Raw genomic sequence first — 21,988 nt, 5'->3', positions numbered from 1 at the left:
CATACAGTACTCAAGTTGTTGCTTAATTTATGTCTTATATAGTTCCAGCATAACCTCCCTGCTCTTATATGCTATACCTTGACCAATAAATGAAAGGATTCCATATGTCTTCTTAACCATCTTAACAACCTGTCCGGCTAACTTCAGGGATCTATGAGCATTCATTCCAAGGTCCATCGCTTCCGCTATACTTCTCAGTATTCTCCCATTAATTGTGTATTCCTTTGTCTCGTTTGACCTCCACAAATGCATCTCACTTCTCCAGATTGAATTCCATTTGCCACGTTTCTGCCCTTTCTGCAAGTCAACACTTTCTGCCTCACTTACAACTACAAACTTCTTGATCATGCTTCCTATGTTTACATCCAAATTGTTAATATATACCACAAGAAATCCGGGGGCTTGGTAGCGGGCCCTACAGAACCCATTTGAAAAAACTTTCCATTCGTAAAATTAATTATCAGTAATTTCCCTTTGTTTTCTGTGCCACTTTTGCATCTATCTTGCTACATTCCCATGGATCCTTCGGGCTTTTATTTTTTGAAATAGTCTTCCATGCTGGACTTGTCAAAAGCCTTGCTGAAATCTATGTTCACCACATCAACTGCACTCCCCTCACCAATCCTCCTTTTACTTCCTCAAAAAATTCAACTAAGTTAGTCAGACACGATCCTCCTTTAACAAACCCAAGTTGACTGTCCTTGATTAATCTGCACCTTTCCAAGTGGCATTTTATCCTGTCGCTCAGAATTGATTCCGATAATTTTCCCACTGCTGAAGTTAGACTGACTGACCTGTTCCATCTAGCACTCAATCTACAGCATTAGAAATCCTCCAATATGCCTGTACCACACATACATCCAGTAAGGAATGGAAAAAGGGGAAGCACGGTGGCGCAGTGGGTTAGCACTGCTGCCTCACGGTGCTGAAGAACCGGACTCAAATCCCGGCTCTGGGTCATTGTCTATGTGGAGTTTGCACATTCTCCCCGTGTTTGCGTGGGTTTCACCCCCACAACCCAAAGATGTGCAGGCTAGGTGATTGGCCACGCTAAATTGCCCCTCAATTGGAAAAAATGAATTTGGTACTCTAAATTTTTTTTAAAAAGGAATGGAAAATGATGGTTAGAATCTCTGACCTCTGGCTATTTACTCTCTCGCAGATGAATAACCTGTGGTATTCTTGACTCTGGCACCAAGGAGGCAACATACCAGCCTGGAATGATGTCTACGGGCACAGAAATGCCTGTCTGTTCTCTTAACTAATTAATCCCCTATCACTATTGCTCTTTCACTCCTCCTTCTCCACTGCTGAGCAGCTGAGCCACTTGTAGTGTACTCCTCTGAGGAGCCATTGCCCTCACGAATACCAAAATGGATAACTGTTTAGTGAGCAAGATTTTTTTTTTTATGAATAATTTTTATTGGGTTTTTGAACAAAGTATATTTACCGTTATGTACACAGGATAATGTGTTGTAAATAATTTTGCCAGGTGTACAGAGTTGCTGCTGTTGAGCTGGTGCACAATACCCTACCAGTTAGTAAGCAAGATTGACTCAGGGGACCCATGCACCATTTGCCTGGTTCTCTTCGACTGCCTGCTGATTACCCATTCCCTCTTTACTTGTGAGGTCCTCAACCACGGTGCGACCACCACTTTAAACATGCTATCCATGTATTTCTTTGCCTTGCGGATGCACTGCAAGTGACATCAGCTACCTCTCAATTTCCAAAACCTGGAGCTCCAACTTCCTGCACGATATAACTATTTGTCCAGAATAGATGGTGCGTCCATGAACCCCCACATGCCACAGGATGCACATTCCACTTGGCTGAGGTGCTCTGCCATACCTTAAATTTACAAAATATTTATTAGAAGTAGAAAAACTTATCAGTTACTCACCAAATATGTTCTTGCCCTGTACGGGAGAAAGAAACAAATATTGGAGGCTATAAAAGTAGCAAAAGAAAGAAGAAGCTTCTTCCCCTAGTCATTAAACTCCCTCATTCTCCAAGCACCCATCTGTTCACACTGTCCAAGCCCCATTTGGTGCCCATACCTGGTGCGCCACATAGGCAGAAAGTTGCATGATAAGCCATCCAGCTCACAGGGACATGGTAAAAAGGACGCAAGAATGGTCTCTGAACCTTTCTCCAAAAACGTTGTATTGATCTACACAAATTGCTAGCACAACAGGCAAACAATATGAAATGCAATGATTTACTGCAAAAAAAAATGAACTAAACTTTCAACAGTTTTGGGTTTTTGTTCCATCACATCCAATATAGCAGCATGATAAATTTAATTTAACTTTCTTCCACAATTACTTTAACTTATTTTTTACTAACTGATTGATTGGAAAACATCAGAAACTGACATCCTACCTCTGTCAAGAGGTGCTGGAATCAGTAGTCCTGCTGACCTTGGCGCACTCAGTACAGAATGAGTGAAGCTGGCACCTTATCCAGCTATCCTTCATTGGCAGGTATACTTACAAACTCAGCCACATGTATACCTAGTTAATGCATTGATTAAATTACACTATAATAAGGCACCTGGGGGTTAAATTGGGACTTGCCTCCTAAGGCCGCAACATGACAGGTAGGGAATTAAATTATGGGGTGGAATTCTCTGACCCCCCGCAGAGTCGGGGAATTGCCCGGGATCGGCATAAATCCCGGGAATCGGCGGGGGTGGGAAGCGCGCCCTGCCGGTCGGCCGGTCCCCCGCGCCAATCAGCGGGCACCCCGCGGCGATTCTCCAGCCCACAATGGGCCGAAGTTCCGGCGCTGTCAGGCCTCTCCCGCCGACGTGGTTTAAACCACCTCTGTGCTCGCGGGACCAGGCGGCGCAGGCGGGCCCCGGGGTCCTGGGGGGGGGGGGGGGGGGGGGGGCGCGGGCCGATCAGACCCCGGGGTGCCCCACAGTGGCCTGGCCCGCGATTGGGGCCCACCGATCGGCGGGCGGGCCTGTGCCATGGGGGCACTCTTTTTCTTCTGCCGCCGCCACGGCCTCCACCATGGCGGCGGTGGAAGAGACCCCCTCCCCTGCGCATGCGCCGGTATGATGTCAGCAGCCGCTGACGCTCCGGCGCATGCGCGGACTTACGCTGGCCGGGGAAATCCTTTCGGCCCCGGCTGGCATGGCACCAAAGGCGGTTCACGCCAGCCGGTGGAGTGGGAACTACTTGCCCATAATTGCCCTTGGGAATACAACACTCAACAGTGATATTCTATGAAAAATGTAAAGAATGAAAGTAAGTACTTACCACAATCACCATCCAAAACACAACAGTTCCTGGCCCTTAAGTCCCTGATCTCCAACGTTTGGGTCCTGGTCCTGACTGAAGATCCCTCACCCTCCGCTCTGTCCCCACTTCCCAATATTAGTTACATATTTGCCAAATTTTATTGCATTTGGTGAATAAAAATGATTTAATGGGCCCAACAACACTTTCCTTTAGTGCAATCATTTGCTGCAATAATACTGGGCAGTAGCTTCACTCTTTTGAGATCATTAAGCAGATAAATGCTGATTATGTTGTTAATTGGAACTTTTTCTCTCATATGCGACTGTGAAATTGCTAGGTACTGTTAAACCAGGTATCGTGTTAAGTCAGCAGTGTGTTTCCCAGCAGGGCCCTGATGCAGCAACTTCAGATGCGAACTGACCTGGCAACAAGTGACATTGGCTCCATTTGGCAGATGTTTCGTTCAGACCTTTGAGAGCTGAAACATTAAATGTGCCAGTTTTGTGCTGTTGATTGCATTCCTGGTACAGATAAAATGAAAACAGCTCATTTCACTCATGACCATAAAGTGGCACCTTGTATTTTTTTCCCCTGTATATATGCTGACATAATTCTATAAAGAGAAGCTTTAGTGTAGGACTAAGCACCGCAAATGTTAACTACTTACCTCCAAGTGAACTACAGTACATACGGTGTTTTTTTTTCGCAACATGGAGTTTTCAAACTATTGCTGTATACCATATGCAGAACTCCTTTAGAAATCATCTGACGGATCCATTTCAGCAGCTCAACAGTTCACTGGATGTTTGGGGATAATGTGAACTAAGGAGATCCCCATGGACAGCATGCATGCTTATCACTGATGGTGTCAACCAGCACAAGCTGCTTACGAGCTGAACACAAGAGCATCCCTCTTTTTTTCCCTGCTCTGTTTTTCAATCTTTGCAGAATATATTTGCAAACTGGATAACAGGCTCTCAGCCCTGTGATTATTTGTAGCTTGTGGCACAACACTACCATTAAATAGTGAGGCGTTACATTCAGGCATATCTGGTCTAATCCTGCTATAAAACGAGATGGAGGCAGGGATTCACCAAGAAATCCGGTAAAGAAGGACATTTGTAAAACTGATTTAATGTAGAAATAATTTTAAACATTGATTTATAGGTAAATACTTACCATTTCTAGTGGTTTAATTATGAGAGGGAAAGAAGGGTTTGAAACATGCCTTTTGACTTAACTTTTTTTTCCAAAAAATGAATATATGATTTGGTAACCAAAAGGGTAATAATAAAGAAACACTTGTGAAACATTTGCACGTGTATCTTGAAGTGGTCAATGTGTGGAAAAGCGAATATCATCAAGGGTACAAAGGTGTCTGGTGGCAATTAGGGACCTGCAGCAATATTTCATTAAAAATAAAAATGTGCACTTCAAACATATGTTGTGGGTGTTTGTGCTATATTTTGGTTTTGTTTTTTGTCAGCAGTGACCGTGATATCACCAGCTAGTAGAATTCATCATTGAAAACCAATGAACTCTGCGATAATCACTGTCTGTGGTCAACTGCTTACCCGTAATTGGAAGTCAGCACGACCATTTATATACTAATATTTGTGAAGATACCACTTCAGAAAGGAAAGACATCATAACAGCATTTTACACCGAAGTATACAGCTTGAAAAATAAGATATGTTTGGTTAGTCCAAAAAAAAACTGCTGATTTTACATCTGTAAGTGTCTCCACTGTTTACCCTGCAGCTCAGCTTCAATTTGGATCATGTTGATTTTTATTAAATCTGAGGTATCTACAGCTTTGCTATGACTCTAAGGTGTATGTTGAATGATATCAAATTAAAGTGTGAAACCAGTATACTCGCAAGAGGCAAGTGGGAATTTAAGTCAACCTGTTTACACCAACATGATTTAAATCTGTTTATGTGGAAATTGCTTTTAATCTAAATTCGGCATTGGACATCACCAAAGCCTTGTACAAACAAATCCAAATAAATCGGTGTAACAACATTGATGTATGCAACAGGGTTAGAGGGTTAAAGATGAATAATAAGCATGAATTCTCATTTTAATGAAGTAGCCATCATGACCAAAGAGGTAAAATTTGTTTTAATAAAAAGAAAATAAGTCAGTAAACTATTTTTTTGACCTAAATCTGGATTACCTCAAGCTGTTAAAGCAGAAGTTTATTGATTAATTATAGTTGTGTGTTTTATTATTATATAAAGCATACAGTGCTAAAAATGACAATAATTTTAAAGAAAGAGCAACGGAGCTTTATACAATTTGAACCTTTTTGGTTTAGCTAATTCATTTCTCATTCTTCATTTCAGGATCAGTGGAGTCTACCATGTAGAAGAAATAGGAACTATAAACCTAAATTATAGTCGATCAGATTTTATTCACAGCTGAACTGCTAGACAAATTGCAGCTCATAAAATTTGCCATGGGTCACAAGACTGAGTAATTTCATTTTAATCAGTCTTATTTGAACCAGGAATAGAACTGTGCAGCTGACTGCATTGCCTGAATCCCTGCTATGCACCAGAGTCAAGGGATGTTTGATGTGAACAGCTTTAATACATCTTCTGATATCATCAAATTCTAATGAAGTGAGATGCTTTTTTTTATAATTCAATAATCATAGTGCATATATGCAAGAAGATCAATGTATATGTTAACTATGGTACATGGGATAAATCTTTTGCTGGTTAGTGCAGCTCTTCAGCTATTTAATTTGGCATACAGAGAAAGGGAGACAGGAATATAGCAGAAAAGTGGAAAAGAAATGAAGGCGAGAGACAAATGAGGACATGCATTTTCTTTAATAAGAGTCTGGTGTTATTTTGAGAGCAACAGTTGAATTCCTTTTCTCATTCTTTTAACTCCAAATAAATGTGTTATATTCTTTCAAACCATACTTTGTTGCTTAGGTATATCAGTAGAGGTTTAACTAAAAAATATTGCATTATTGAATCATGGGTTGTCAGTCACCATCTTGTCTAAATGTTGATTTTAGTTCTATTGCTGCCATTATAAAATAATAATCTTGAAGATCTCAGCGACTCATAAAACAAATGCTGATTATTAATTCTAATCTTTATCGACTATTGCGATGAAAGCCATGTGCAAATCCTGTCTGTATCAAAGGATTGTTCTGGAGACAATGGATTAATCCTGCTTTTTTTTTTGCTGCAACCCTGATGAATACTATTGGGTTCCAGCTGCTTAGTTCGCACATCTCTTTAAAAAAAGCTGTATTAAAAGCCTTTCTTCGACCAGACTATTCGTACGAGATTGCTATTCTATATTTATTGGAGATTATATCATAACTCGGTTTATCTGGACTTAAACAGAAGCATGAATAGGTACAGGCATTCATTTAAAAGATATTTAGGCTATACTGGGCATTATTAATAAATTGGTATGAATATTTAAATAGAACAGCTCAAAAACACTATGCATATCAGAAATGGAATTGTTCCAGCAACAAGGGAAGTGCAGGCACAGTTTCAGTTTAAGACCACTGATACTTAAACTTTTAAAAGCAAGGTGAGAGATTAATTTTGCACCAGCTTTGATTCCACATTTTAATGGTTACACATTTTCTGTTTTGCAGATGCTAATGTTCCTATCATGCGTATTTAGCCATTTCTCAATGAGGTTGGCTGGAAGACTGAAGGTGGGGTCTCTGTCGAACACATCATTCACATGATTCCTCTCCAAATGTTGTCATTTAGAATAAAGACTTAAATGGAATGTGAATCTGCCTCTATGAGCTGAGAGACAAGAATATTATCATCTGACCAATTTTGGACAGGTGATAGGTTGAGTGTAGTCGGATATCCAGATTGGAATCTTTGCTCTCTGAAATCTCTTTATGATGGTGGAAAGATTATCATAAACGTCAAGGAAGTTCTACGCCAAGTAGATAGGTGTAGATCTTTGCTCCCTGGCCTCTGCTTATTTTGTTTTTATTGGGTGAGATTCTCTGGCCTCTGCCTGGTGTGTTTCTTGGTGGTGCGAGGTGGCCCACTGTCTACCAGGGACTGGATTGTCTGGCCCTGCTGCTCTCAATAGGATTTCCCATTGAACCCCCCCCACCACGTCGCCGGGAAACCGGGATGCACAAACGGCGGGACTGGAAGATCCTGCCTGCATGAACAGCCAGAAAATACCCCCATTATCTTATTTATGAAACAATTCACACCATGGAATGAAAATAATCATCAATGGTTCCAAAGCAGCTGATGGAATCCAAATTTCAGCTCTTGCTTTCTATTTTTTTTTTTAGAATTAATTTATTTGGTTATTATTGAATGCTGACCAGATACATAGGCAGACAAACATGACCAAATGAACCAATTCTCAATCAGCTTACCTATTTCTTACTCATATTTAGTCTGCACCATTTAAAATGAAGGTACAATGGGATGAAAAAGCAACCACACAAAACATTAATTCTCATCTTTCATTATTGTGTAAGTAGGGAATGGGAATGACTGTGATTTTCTTGGATTGTTCTTCACAATTAGTGATCTCGCACAACAAGGTTGCTGTGTCGTTGTTTAACTCATAACAGATCCTGTAGATTAATTAAAGCTCCAAAAAATGATTTATTTCCACATCTGTACACTATTTAATCTCTGTCCAAATAACCTTTAATTACTCTGTTGAAAAGATTACAACACATATAGTTCATCTTTCTGAAGCAAGTAAGTGGAAAGATCTGAATGGATTGTTGTTCCGCCAACCAGCCAGACTTGTGAATCATGGGTTTAAAAAAATGTCAAAATCACCATTGCTGATGCAAGCTCATGGAAATCAGAACAATGGGAAGTGGTCAACACATTCATCTGTCCACTTAATTTTAGAGTAAATCTCAATGTATGATGCTCTCAATCAATAAATAGGACAGTTTGTTGAAGGTCAAAGAAAGTGAAATTAGCAGCTGACATCAATACATATGTGTGGTAACTTGAATACTAACCAATTTCAGCTTCTACCATGTAACCTGTTTTACTACAATTGTAATTTCTTTGCAGATGCAACAGTATTTCTCAACAGATCTATTTAGGTAATCTTCCAGCACTAAAGATAACACATTATATCCAATTGCAAAACAAGTATTCTGACTCCAGAGTACCAGGGAACTCAAATCTACAATCTATGGTACACAAAAGAACATAATGAGAAAAAGCCACGTTCTGATTTAATCTGCTGTTCATTTCCTCTTTCAGGACCCAATCTTGCCATTTATAATCTTTCATGAACCCAAAAGCAATATCCTTCTACTCTTTTCTGAAATTATCCGATTTCCTTCTGAATTAATAATGATGACACAGAGTGCAGTAACTTGAGAAAAATGAAATCAACTCTGGAGATGAAGATTCTCTCTTGGTAAGTTTATCATATGGTTCATTTCCCTCTTATGTTGCATTTAAAAAAGAAGCAGCATAGGATGCAAGACCTGAAATAATTTGGGAATGACCAGAAGAACTGTCTTACTTTTCACTGACAGGATGTGAGGTTCCACAAACAGCAGAGAAAGAATTAGTCTGTTGCATCTTCCCGACTGATAAGCAAACAAGAACAATGACGATACAAAATAACAATTAACTTCACCATTTTGTTCAAATTTTCTTCCCTTATTCACCATCAAATCGTAAATAAAAACATCAATCATTTGCTGAGCTTAGAAAACATAGGACGTTCTGCCAAACACACGTATGATTTCACTGCATGTATTAGTTCCCTATCTCAGACATGTTGTTGTGGGGATGTGTTGACCAGCAAACAGCCAGTTTTTCACAGGAGGTGAAGCAAAAAAAGATCAGAGATATCACCTGGGCGCACATTCATTCACCCACCAAAATAGTGGATGCCTTGCAATAAAATAAGTGAAGGAGTGTGGAATCAAATTATAAATGTAATTGCAAAATTACAAAAGAAAACCTGCAATTGTTTTGGATAGTCACTGATCTCATTATTCTCTTTATAGACCAGCTAGGAACAAAAGAGCTTTTCAATATGGTATGTCCAGGACCATATAGACCTGTGGAGACTTCTCTGCTTATCTTTCAGCGACCACACTAGTTTCCAGACAATATTTCACTTGGATCCCCAGCCACAAGTGCCATGGACAATAGAGGAAACAATGACCATGTCCATTGGCACGTACCCATGAGAGAAAATTCGGAAGAAATTTGAATAAATTCTGTAACAGAGCAGAATTATTTTGAAAGCAGCAGGATTTTGAAAGTTGTTCTCATGTTATTGTTTGAAACGTTACTATACAAACCACAGGGTTAATCATCATACTCTATCTTTATGACACATACGTTCTATGTTACAGTATGCAGTTAACTTCTTGCTTGGCTAAGAATTGCTGAATGTACGAATTAGCCAACACAGTTTGATTTGCTGTATATAATACATCACCTTAATGATTAAGTTATGCAAATGTAGTAATTAGTGCTTATATTTCTCTAAACACTTGATTAAAATGCTGGGGCAGCACTTTTGCCTTTAGCTACTAATTTGACGAGATTATCTGTGTTTTTTATTGACTGAATTTCATTATTACAGCGATGCAGTCTTTTCCCCTTTTTCACATGATATTCATTAGCATAATTCTATACACTAATGGTTACTAAGATAAAATGGCAGTAAAAGATGTTGCTTGCACCACATGATGCAGCAGTCGTTAGTGCTCAGCATGCTCAAGGATGTTTTATAGTTTACAGCACTGTAATAGTCTGCTGTACAGGGAAAATATAAATCACAGTGTCTTCATTGAAACTTTTTTCATGCTTCTTAAAGGACAACTCAACCTTGGTGGTACAGGTTTGCTTTCTAACCTGACGTGCATGTGGTCAGTGCACCGCCTGGTGCTCCAGTTCACCTCCCACTAATAAGAACGGGTTTCATCAGTTCCAAACTGAGCCACTGGATGGTGTGTTGTGCTGTGGTGGGATAGCTTGCCACAGAAAAAGGAAAATACTGACACAAAATGTCTACAAGTGCCTTTCTGAGTGATTTTATAGCAGCAATCGCAAATTTGCAAGAAGAGATTTTAGAATATTAATGAAGAAGACCTGTTCCATGGAAAATGGCTCCTGGAATGGGGTTAGGCTTGAAGACTGATGCAACATGCACTGTTTTGAACAGTTTCACCACTGTTAGTTTAAAGCTTGAGCTGTTTAATTTAATGTATTCTTTGTTGCAAGCTATTTCATTTAAAAATACAGTTTAAATGATAAAACATTTTCAAGTCCTATTTCTGGGAAGAATATAATATCAGAGAGGTAAAGAAGATATAAAGCCATTAGAAATCCTACAAAGGATGTGACGGCATTAGAAAGGGGGAAGAATGGATACCCAAACATGATTCGAGGGATGAGGGAATTCATTTATACGGATAGATTGGGGGAGCTGGGACTGGCCTTAGAGAAGAGAAGATTAAGAAGAGATTTGATAGAGGTGTTCAAAATCATGAGGAATCTGGGAAGAGTAGAAAGCGAGAAACTGTTCCCATTAGTAGAAGGGTTGAGAAACAGAGGACGTAGATTTATGGTTGATGGCAAAATAATCAAAGGCGACATGCTGAAAATCTTTTTCATGCAACGAGTGGTTAAGATCTGATAAGGGCTGCCTGAGAGTGTGATGGAAACAAATTCAATTGTGGCTTTTGAAAGTGACTTCTCAAGGGAAAAGAATTGCAGGATAAGGAGCAAAGGCACGAGAACTGGACTAGCTGAGATGCTTTTGCACAGTATGGACACAATGGGCTGAATGATCTCCTTCTGTGCTGCAACCATCCTATGATTCTATGATCACTTTGAGTAACCAATCTTCATTAGTTTCCTACACCCACTGGTGTTTCTGTACATGCAGTTAATTTTTAAAAAATGAATGAGAAACAAATATGCAATGTAATTAACAGTTACATTGTTCAGAGATCGTCAATGTTTCGTGTAAAAGGTTTTAGCAACTTCATCTGGGATTTTTGATATGAGTACTTATTCATAATTCTTCATCTCTACAGCTGTTGTTATAACTGTGAACAATATGTTCACGGTGCTTGTATCACATCCCTGTCCATTAAAGTGAAGTTCCCCTTTTAATTCAAAGCACTAATTTGCATTAGATAAATCCACCAACTGTACTACCTTTCAAAATTATTTATTATATCTGGGAAACAACATGTTGCAAGAATAATTGGTTCTATTTTAGTGCTATCTGAAACACAGCTAATTTATTCTTATTTATAATGTAATATAAAACAATTTATTATAATTATGAAGATGCTTCTTTCTTGATGACGTTCCTTCGGTTACCCTTGACCTGACACCTCTGCGTTGTGTTCCAACACTCTCTGGGAGACTGAAATGTAAAACCTATAGCACGTTTGGTGGATGCCACCCTACCTACAATTGAATGTAGACTGGTCCTGTAAATAGTCAAACCGGAAAGCCCAATACATAACCCAATGGTTCACATTTAGAAATTCAAAATCGATCAGTGATTTTTTGATATTTAGCTAGACTCTTAAACCAGATGGTCAAAATCATTCCTATATTTTAAATTTTCTCAGAAAATGAACAGAATCACAAAATTGGAATCTGAAGTAGTTAAAAAAAAATTGTTTTCCATTGTAATAAAAATGTCATGCTAATATGTTTATCAATTTTGCTGAATTAATCTGAATGCTATTGCATCTAAAAAATAATATACAGTATATTATTTTTATTTTAATATTACCTTGCACATCATTAATATTCAAAGCTTGAATCAAAAAAAGTGCTACAGATCCTGTCTATTTAATTCCAAAATGTAGCTTTGATATTTGCAAAGAAGCACATACTGAAATAATGAAATCACCCGCTGCACTCAAAATTGTGAAGATAATGTGAAGATATGAGCACCTCAATGATTTTTGAAACAGTGTAAGTGACATTGCTAAATTTCTCGCATGACCACAATTGTCTCAATGGCAATTAGGATTAAATATCTCTTTACCGCGTCAAAAATTAAATACGTTTTGAACAAAAAATTATTCTGATTAAATATTACCAGACGTGTAAGCAATGTACATTGGGAGCAATAAACTTTTATTTTATGATAGGAATGACTAATAAGCTAATGGAAGGCCCTGGAAGAAAATGACAGTGCAATGAATTTTTATGTAAGGATTCTATCTGTGCAGTCTTTCAGGTGTGTAATAACCACAAATTGAAGCTGCAAATGTTTAAATAGTCTGATAAACGGTTCACCAAACTTTCTAAAGGTTTGAGAATTGTTTTATTTACCATATATCGATCATAAAACACATTCATCTGAGACTTTATGTCTATGTTGAAAATAATATACATTTAGCAGACAATAGAATGGGAGCTTTTGATAAAATGGAGGAGTCCTATGAGATGTATGTGTTCCTCTCCCTCCAAGAACCAAGATTCAGTTTCCCTTGACCTCACCTTGCACCCACCGGCCACCATGTTCAATGCCATATATGATACCAGCAAAAAATGCATGTCTTCCTCTTCCATCCCATTTCAGCATTCTAAGTAGACTGTCCCCTCAATGACGACTAAGGCCATTGTTCTGTCACCCCTCAACAACTTCTCCCTTTCCTGTGGAATCTTCCCATTCGAGCAGATGAGATGCAACACCTGCTCTTTTACCTTATTTCTTCTCCCTATCCAAGTTCCCAAACACTTCTTATATAAGGAACAGCACTTTACTTGTACACCTTTCGTTTAGTGTTCTGTATTCACTCCTCACACCGCAGTCTAGTATTCCAAGCAAGGCTCTAATCGATGGAATTCAGGGGGGAAATTCTCAACTGGTTGAGATCAACCGAGCACAAAGGAGGATGGTTGTGCCTGTTGAAGGTCAATCATCACAGTCTGAAGATATTGCTGCAGAACTCCTCAGGGTAGTGTTCTAAGACATCTGCAGCTGCTTCATTCAGATACTGGTTAAAACCCCAGTTGGTTCACTAATGTCCTTTCGGGAGGGATATCTGCCATCCTTACCTGGTCTGGCTGACATCTGACTCTCGACCAACAGCAATGTGGTTGACTTTAAAATGCCCTCTGAAATGGCCCAGCAAGCCATTCAGTTGTACCAAACTGATCAGCACTGGGGTAGTACCTACACCACATGGACTGCAGCAGTTCAAGAAGGTAGCTCACCAAAACCTTCTCAAGGGCAATTAGGGATGGGCAGTAAAGAAGCCCACATCCCATGAATGAATTAAAAAAATATTTATCTATTTCTGACCTTATGATAGGGCAAAGTACATTGTCCTGTTCATTGATGACTGCACAATGTTGACCACCATGACACCTCAAATAGTCTGTATTCATATGCAGCAATACCTGGACAGCATTCAGGCTTGGACTGATAAGCTGCAAGTAACATTCACACCACACAATTGCCATGGAATGACCATCTCCAACAAGAGAGAATCTAACCATCTTCCCTTGACATTCAATTGGCATTACCAACACAGAATCACCAGTAGCAACGTGCTGGGGTTTACTATTGACCAGAAACTGACTGGCCATATGAATACGGTGGCTACAAATTTTGCAGTAGAGTATCTCACATTTGGTTAGCCTCTCTCTGGGCCAACCACCTTAATGATCATGGTTTCACCCCTCGCTAGTATGTAAGAGCATGTCAGAGATTGGAATTCTACATTGAATAATTCAGCTCATGGCTCCTCAAAGTCCATCTCCCATCAACAAGGCACAAGTCAGGAGTGTCGTCTCCATTTGCCTGGATGAATGCAGCTCCAAAAGCACTCAATAAGCTCTCCATCACCTGGAACAAAGCAGCCCAGTAGATTGACCCCATCCAGCACCTTTAGCTTTCACTCCCTACACCACCGACATACAATTGTACTGTTGCAACTCACCCAGGCTCAAGCCCTCTGTCTCTTTTTCAAAAATCAGCCTTTCTTTGTTCGCATTCTGAGGAAGGGTGCAGCTCAGCAAAATCCCTTCCAACCTGAGCCCGTGACCAGGGACACACAGCACAATTGGGGCAGTTGTCTATTGGTTCTATTTCTGGTTGTCCTGATCAGTTAACAATGTCAGATTTCCTCCCCTGAAGGACATTAGTGAACCAGACAGGTTTTTACAATAATCAATGATAGCTTTTCATGATCATAATTACTGAGACTGGCTTTCAATTCCATATTTTATTAATTGTCATGCCAGAGTGGGAATTGAGCCATCGTGGGAATTGAACCCATGTCCCCAGAGCATTCGCCTGGACCTATGGATTATTAATTCAGTAATATTACCACTCCATCACTATCTTCACCTGAAGCTACTCAGTTGTATCTTGGGATTACCAGCAAATTCTGACATTGTTGGTGGCCCCTCATTCTGAGAATGAAAACAACCTTGCAGCGTCTCTAATTCTTCTTTGACAGGTTTTACTGAACATGGCTTTGCCAGCAGGGAACCCACACAGTACAGTGTTAAAAGTCCTTTGATGCCCGTGTGCATCACAGTACACTCAGCAGTGTATATGTTAATGAATTGGATACTTTACCATTGGGAGAAAAAAAAGTGGTTCACTTGCTGTGGATTGGGAATGGAGCAACAATTAGAATTGCTCTATCTTAACTCCTATTAGACCAAACCTTCACTGGGTACTGTTATATTACCCCTGGTGGTAATATGTTGTCTTCTTTGTCTTTTGTTTCAGAATGGTCCATTGAGTTGATGTCAAAGAATCCACCAATCATTAGATTGAAATAAAACTAATTTATTATATAGCGATTAATCAAATAAAGTTTGCACACGCTACTGAGCTATAGTTAATAAGAAAGTAATATTGAATCTGTCTCGCAGTAATCAATAATCTAATAGTCACTAATAATATCCTCGTGTTAACGCTCTCTAATCTAATCTTCTGCAAGTGCTGGTCTCAGGCTTTCTCCTTCACTCACACTACCCAGCATTCCCTGAAGTCTGATTTATATACAGAGAAATGGTGGAGCACTCTAGTGTTTGAATTACACAGAGATGTAATAATCAACCCTTCACTAGCTTGTCTGTATACCTATCATTACAGGTGCCAGGAGTTAAACGCGCCTTTTAATGCAATTATTGTGATGTACTGTGTTCTGATACATTTTTTTTAAATTTAGAGTACCCAATTAATTTTTTGCAATTAAGGGGCAATTTAGCGTGGCCAATCCACCTAGCCTGCACATCTTTTGGGTTGTGGGGACAAAACCCACGCAAACACGGGGAGAATGTGTAAACTCCACACAGACAGTGACCCAGAGCCGGGATCGAACCTAGGACCTCGGCGCCGTGAGGCAACAGGTCTAACCCACTGCGCCACCGTGCTGCCATTGTGTTATGATATCTGTGGGAGAACTGTAAACCAAAAGAACAAGATTAAATTACCCCCAAATAAACAAATTATCAACAAGTTTCACATTTTGTAACTTTTATTTTCACAGACAGCAAAACCAATGCAAATTAAACAAGAAGGAACAGAAAAATGGTACCTCAAACAAGAAAGGTAATTTCACTTTTGATAGCCAATGCAACAAAGATACAGCATACACCACAACACTTCCCACAGATATGCGGCCCTATGTCGCTACACAGTTGACAATGGCTTCGCAATATGCTTTATTCATGCAGGGTAGCTCAGGAGTCCTATCCAAAAGCAGGTTTACTTCTGAGTTAACATCAGCAAGAGACACTTGTATGCACTCTCCCTCAAGTCAAAACAGTCCTAATGGTTTAACGTTTCAGAGTTCCCTTTCAAATGACTGACCAATAAAACCTTGGTTCATGACTTGGTCACTTATAGTAAGGCATTGAGCTATTTAGTGTCTCTGAGTTAACCACACAGCCTTCCAGGCTTTAGACCTTTTAGCTAGCTTGTGCATTGTTCCCAAGGGGTCATGTCTCCTGTCCTGCAAAACAGAAAAATTGCCCACTTTCTGAGTGAGATGTGCTTCTCCTCACAATGATTTGTATGTTCCTCTTTCTGTTTCTGTCTCTGTCAGCTTTTTCTTTGTTCCTGCATCAGTAACTTCCCTGCACCTGGCCGCATGGCTTTTTCATTCCGATTGCCTTAGTGTTAGCACTGCTTCCAGGTCAAGTGTCACTAGAGCACATGGAGGAGTACTTACTATTCAAGAAAACTATGATTGATCCCTTTGCAATTGATGTAAAATCTTAAGATTTCCTTTAAAATATTCTTAAAAATCAATTAAATATTCCACAGTCATTTTAAATAAGTAACACATTTTCCTGACTGCATTGCATGTGGATCAAAAGTCATCACAGCTGCCACGGTAATGCTAGCTTAATGTGCGGTATCATGTAATAGTTATAGCTCACATATATTGCAAAATGCACGTCAGAGAAACAGTGATATACAAGCCTACAACTTGATTTTTAATTATGAAAGATGGTCCATTGATTTTCCCAAATTAGAATATTGGATTTAAATTTATTTAAACCTATTAGTGCCAATAACAACAGTGACTAGAATTTATATATCATACCTCGTATTAAATAATATGCAGTTTACAACAGGAAGAGGCAGATAGAGAGAACAAGTAAAGGAATTAAGAGTGAATACGGCCAAAGTTTTCAGAGGCTTTCGAATGCAGAAAATGAGGTGACAAGGCAAAATTGATTTTGAGGTGCATTTCCGAGGAGATTTAGAGGGGAAGCCAGATTCGATTCTGGCCTTGGGTGACTGCAGAGTTCGTATGTTCTCCCCATGTCTGCAAGGGTTTCCTCTGGATGCTCCGATTTTCTCCCACACCCCAAAGGTATGAAGATTAGATGGTTTGACCATGCTAAATTGCCCTTTAGTGTTCATGGATTTACAGGTGAGGTGGGGTTATGGGGATACGGCATGTGGGGGAGTGGACCCCGGTAGAGTGCTCATTCGGAGGGTCGATGCAGATTCGATGGTGCGCATGACCTCCTTTTGCACTGTGGGGATTCTATGATTCTATGATGGTAGGGATCTTCAATAATAATCTTTATTATCACAATTAGGCTTACATACACTGCAATGAAGTTATTGTGAAAAGCACCCCAGTCGCCACATTCCGGCGCCTGTTCGGGTAATGTCCAAATTACCTAAAAGCACGTCTTTCGGGACTGGTGGGAGGAAACTGGAGTACCCGGAGGAAACCCACGCAGATACGGGAAGAATGTGCAAACTCCGCTCAGACAGTGACCCAAGCCGGGAATCTAACCTGGGACCCTGGCGCTGTGCTACTAAGTAATTTGGGCATTCTGAATACTCCCTCTGTGGACTCGAACAGGCAGCAGCATGTGGCAACTCGGGGCTTTTCACTGTAACTTCATTTCAGTGTTAATGTAAGCCTACTTGTGACAATAAAGATTATTGTTATTAGGAGCTTGGCACTAAATTCAAAAACAGAATATCCAAGGTTATAATCTATAGATTATTACGTGAGCTGCTTGAAAATCGGCATAGATACATAAAATTAGAGAGATTAATATGTGGCTCAAAGACTGGTGCTAGAGAAGAGGGATTTGGTTTGTGGGACACTGGCATCAGTACTGGGGCTCTACTGTTGGAATGGCCTGCATTGAGCTGTGCTGGTACTAGTGTTATTGTAAACCACATAACGAGTTAAATACAGAGGGTTTTAAAGTGCGTGATGGTTCTGGAGGCTTACAAAGTAAAAACATATGGTCGCATTGCAAGGCAGCTATTTAGGTGATGATACCTAGAATGTGACAGGAAGGGACAGATTGTACAAGCATTAAAAAAACACAAGCTAAATAGGATCAAAAGGGGAAAACTGTTGAAAAGACAAAATTAATGACTCTTTACTTAAAGACACGTAGTATTCAGCACAAAATAAATGGATTAATGGCAGAAATTGAGGTTAATAGCTGCTTACCGCCATTACAGAGACATGATGACCAGGAAATCAAAACTGGAAACTAAATATTCAGTGGCATGTGACTTTTCATAAGGACAGGCAGGAAGGAAAGAGTGGTGGGGTAGCTTTGTTAGTACAAAACGGAATAAGTACAACAGCAAGAAATGATCTTGGATCAGAAGATTTAGAATCCATATGGGCTAAGGTAAGAAATAACACGGGGAAAAAGACACTGGTGGAAGTAGTCTATAGGCCCAATAGCAGTAGCTGCAATGTGGGATGAAGAATAAATCAGGAGACAATGAGAGCAGGAGAAAAGGCAGTAAGTCAATCAAGGGGTGACTTTATTCTGCGTGTGGATTGAGAAAATCAAATTGTCTGGGACAATTACCCAGAATAATATGTTATGGATCCAACCAGGGATCAGTTTATTTTGGATCTGGTAATGTGTAATAAGGCAGGTTTAAAAAACAATCTCAGAGTAAAAGCTCCCCTAGGAAACAGTGACCATAATATGGTAGAATTTAGCTTTCAGTTTGAGAGTGAAAAACTTAGGTCAGAAACAACTGTGCAAAGCTTAAATAATAGTCATTACCAAGTGATGAGGGCAAAAATGACTAGAGTGCATTGGGAAAGGAGTTGAGCAGAAAAGATGGTTGATCAGTGATGACAGACATTTATGAAAATAGTTCATGACTCACAATAAAGATATATCTGAATTGAGGAGCTAGGTAATAAATTAAACAAAAGAATCTCGAAGATTATAATCTATGGATTATTACCTGAGCTGCTTGAAAATCCTCATCACAATGGACATCTCGGCACTCCACACCATCATCCCCCATGACGACGGCATTGCTGCAACAGCCTCAGTACTCAACATCGACAACTGCCAATCTCCAGACACAATTCTACAATTTATCCGCTTCATCCTGGATACAACGTCTTCATATTTGACAATAAGTTCTTCATCCAGACACACGGAACAGCCAGGGGGACCAAATTTGCACCTCAATATGCCAACATCTTCATTCATGCTCAAGTTTGAAGAAGACCTCCTCACCGCATAGGACCTTTAACTGACGTTATACACCAGATACATCAATGACATTTTTTCCTTTGGACCTACGGCGAAGAATCACTGAAACGACTACACAACGACATCAGTAAGTTCCATCCCACCATCAAACTCACGATGGGCTACTCTCCAGAATCAGTTGCATTCTTGGACACACTCATTTTCATCAAGGATGGTCACCTCAGCACTTTGCTTTACCGCAAGCCCCCGGATAACTTCATGATGCTCCACTTCTCCACCTTCCACCCTATATACATTAAAGAAGCCATCCTCTATGGACAAGCCCTCCGTATGCACAGGAACTGCTCAGACGAGGAGGAACGTAACAGACATCTACAGACGCTGAAAGATGCCCTCGTACAAACGGGATATGGCGCTCGACTCATCGATCGACAGTTCCAACACGCCACAGCAAATAACTGCACCAACCTCCTCAGAAGACAAACACGGGACACAACCGACAGAGTATCCATCATCGTACAGAGCTTCCCCGGAGTGGAGAAACTACGACATCTTCTTCAAAGCCTTCAACAAGTGATCGATGAAAACGAACACCTTGACAAAGCTATTCTCACACCCCCGCTGCTTGCCTTCAAGCAACAGTGCAACCTCAAACAGGCCATAGTTTGCAGCAAACTAACCAGCCTTCAGAAAACAGCGACCACGACACCACACAACACTGCCATGGCAACGTCTGCAAGACGTGCCTGATCATCGACATCTTAGAATCTTAGAGTTTTACAGTGCAGAAGGAGGGCATTCGGCGTATTGAGCCTGCACCGTTCCTTACAAAGAGCACCCTACTGAAGCCCACGTATGTACCTATCCCCAGAAACCAGTAACCCCCACTTAACAGTTTTTGGACACTAAGGTCAAATTATCATGGCCAATGCACATAACCCGTACATCTTTGGACTGTGGGAGGAAACCGGAACACCAGGAGGAAACCCACACAGACACAAGGAGAACGTGCAGACTTCGCACAAGACAGTGACCCAGCCGGGAATCGAACCTGAAACCCTGGAGCTGTGAAGCAACTGTGCTAACCACTATGCTACCGTGCTGCCCATGGGTACCACCATTACATGTGAGAACACCACCCACCAAGTATGCGGTGGACTGGGCCAACGTTGTCTTCTTCATACGCTGCAGGAAAGGATGTCCCGAGGCATGGTACATTGGCGAGACTATGCAGACGCTGTGACAATGGCTGAATGGACATCGCGCGACAATCGTCAGGCAGGAATGTTCCTTTCCAGTCGGGGAACACTTCAGCAGTCAAGGGCATTCAGCCTCTGATCTTCGGGTAAGCGTTCTCCAAGGCAGCCTTCAGGACGCACGACCACGCAGAATCGCTGAGCAGAAACTGATAGCCAAGTTATGCACATATGATTATGGCCTCAACCAGGACCTTGGATTCATGTTGCATTATATTCACCCCCCACCGTCTGGTCTGAGCTTACGAAATCCTACCAACTGTCCTGGCTTGAGGCAATTCACACCTCTTTAACCTGTGTTTATTCCCCCCTCCAGTCGCTCCGTCTGGACCTTAATCATCTGCAAAGACCCGCATACAAAGTATCATCTTGCATCATTGACTTTGACTTTATATATGTTTCTGTAACCCACCTATTCATTCACCTGAGGAAGGAGCTGTGCTCGGAAAGCTAGTGATTCGAAACAAATGTGTTGGACTTTAACCTGGTGTTGTAAGGCTTCTTACTTGCTCGAAAATTGGCAGAGGGTACATTAAATTTGAGAGTTTAAATGTGGCTCAAAGACTGGGTGTTGCTGGAGAAATGGTTTTGGTTCATGGGGCACTGGCCAGCTGTGCCAGCTCATTCATGCCAGCTCATTCACCCTGTAGCCCCTATTCTCATCCAATCAAGCTGAGAGACCTCAAATCTATTGGATAATTCCAAAGTTGAGGAAGAAGAATTCTAGGAAGAGGATACATCAATGATGGTTAACCAGGGAAGTTGAGGATAGCATTACACTGAAAGAAAAAACATACATTGTGGCAAAGATTAATGGTGAACCAGAGAATTGGTAAAGTTTTGAAATTCAATAAAAGATTATTTTTAAAAAGAGGGAGAAGTGAATGAGGGTAAACTAGCAAGTAATATAAAAGTAGACAGTGGGCGGGATTCTCCATTGCCCGTCGGCGAAATCGGGAACAGCGATTGGGCGAAGAATGGCTCCCGATGCCAAAATCCCGGCAGGCGCTGGTTTGACGCAGGATCACGATGCTCCGCACCCCCCCAAATCGGCGTTACCGAGACGCGCACGACACGCAGTTGCAAGCCCATTGTAGGAATTTGAATGTCATTAGCGGGCCCACTCGTGATGCTCCGCCTCCGATGGTTCCCGATGGTGCGGGCCATGTGTGGTCTCAGCGGTCGTGAGTCTGGCATGGCGGCTGCGGAGAGCGAGAGGACGTGCTGACAGTGTCCAGCACTGCTATAATCCACCAAGAGCTGTGCCGCAGGCCAGGGTGCTTCTGCTTGGGCTGGGGGGATAGTAGGGGGGGTGACCAGGAGGTGGCCTATGGGGTCGGGGTGGACAGGTATGTGGTCCAGCACAACCAGCGGCATCTTTGCCGGCACGATCGGTGCGTGTGTGGGGGGGCGTAGGCGTACTCATGGCTGCAGCTTGTCAGCCTTGCGCATGTCCAGCAGAGACCCCGAGATTCTTCCACCAATTTTTCCGTGTTTCACGGGT

General features: G+C 41.0%; 1 long non-coding RNA gene across 1 annotated transcript; it reads left to right on the top strand.

Moving 5' to 3' along the window:
* The first annotated feature begins 5,762 nt into the window (after positions 1 to 5,762).
* Positions 5,763 to 9,738, top strand: LOC119963704. The gene is made up of 4 exons (XR_005460132.1): positions 5,763 to 5,878; positions 6,886 to 6,948; positions 8,507 to 8,666; positions 9,268 to 9,738. It is a non-coding gene; the product is annotated as an uncharacterized LOC119963704 (long non-coding RNA).
* Positions 9,739 to 21,988: the final 12,250 nt, after the last annotated feature.

This window comes from Scyliorhinus canicula, chromosome 3 (assembly GCF_902713615.1).
Source record: "Scyliorhinus canicula chromosome 3, sScyCan1.1, whole genome shotgun sequence".
Classification (NCBI taxonomy): domain Eukaryota; kingdom Metazoa; phylum Chordata; class Chondrichthyes; order Carcharhiniformes; family Scyliorhinidae; genus Scyliorhinus; species Scyliorhinus canicula.
Note: the sequence above shows the minus strand (reverse complement) of the source record. Positions and strands in the feature narration are given on the sequence as shown.